The sequence below is a fragment of the Scyliorhinus torazame genome, chromosome 24 (genome assembly GCF_047496885.1).
Source record: "Scyliorhinus torazame isolate Kashiwa2021f chromosome 24, sScyTor2.1, whole genome shotgun sequence".
NCBI classification, from domain to species: domain Eukaryota; kingdom Metazoa; phylum Chordata; class Chondrichthyes; order Carcharhiniformes; family Scyliorhinidae; genus Scyliorhinus; species Scyliorhinus torazame.
Genome location: NC_092730.1, coordinates 23201671 through 23202538, shown reverse-complemented (window position 1 = coordinate 23202538; position 868 = coordinate 23201671). Strand labels below are relative to the sequence as shown.

Genomic DNA, 868 nt, shown 5'->3' with positions numbered 1-868 from the left:
TGGCCTTACCAAAGTTTTGTACAGCCGCATCATCACCTCACGGCTCTTAAATTCAATCCCTCTGTTAATGAAAGCGAGCACACCATAGGCCTTCTTCACAGCTCTATCCACTTGAATGGCAACTTTCAAAGATGTATGAACATAGACCCCAAGATCTCTCTGCTCCTCCACATTGCCAAGAATTCTACCGTTAACCCTGTATTCCGCATTCATATTTGTCCTTCCAAAATGGACAACCTCACACTTTTCAGGGTTAAACTCCATCTGCCACTTCTCAGCCCAGCTCTGCATCCTATCTATGTCTCTTTGCAGCCGACAACAGCCCTCGTTACTATCCACAACTCCACCAATCTTCGTATCGTCTGCAAATTTACTGACCCACCCTTCAACTCCCTCATCCAAGTCATTAATGAAAATCACAAGTGGCGCAATGATTTCCACCCAACTTCTCATTGCGATGGCCAGGAATCGAATCTGGGTCAACTGCTTGGAAGGCAGCTATGCTCACCACTATACCACCATCGCTCACTAGGTTCATTTTGAACTCAGAGCTGAAGGAGGCTCTTTGAGTTTCTCTCTCATACCCCCGGTTGGAGACTCTCTTGTCTCCTCAGTAAAGCTGGAGGGCATTCCAGTGATACTGGAAATCAAGTAAGAGTAAAACCCAGGCTGAGAACTGGGTTAGAGGGGAGACAAAGAAAGGAATCCAGACAAGCGTCCAGCTGTAAAAAGGGTCAGTTGTTTAAAAACCCTTTTAAAGTCTCGGGTGGGGAACTCAGTTCTTGCCTCAGAAAGGCTATTGGTCATTCTGGAAACAAATGAGAATTACACAGGCCTGAGGCTGTGATGGAATCCTACAGCTGGGAGT

General features: G+C 46.3%; 1 non-coding gene across 1 annotated transcript; it reads right to left on the bottom strand.

Annotated features, from left to right (window-relative positions):
• Window positions 1-453: 453 nt before the first annotated feature.
• On the bottom strand, window positions 454-525 carry trnag-ucc (transfer RNA glycine (anticodon UCC)). The gene has a single exon. It is a non-coding gene; the product is annotated as a tRNA-Gly (tRNA).
• Window positions 526-868: the final 343 nt, after the last annotated feature.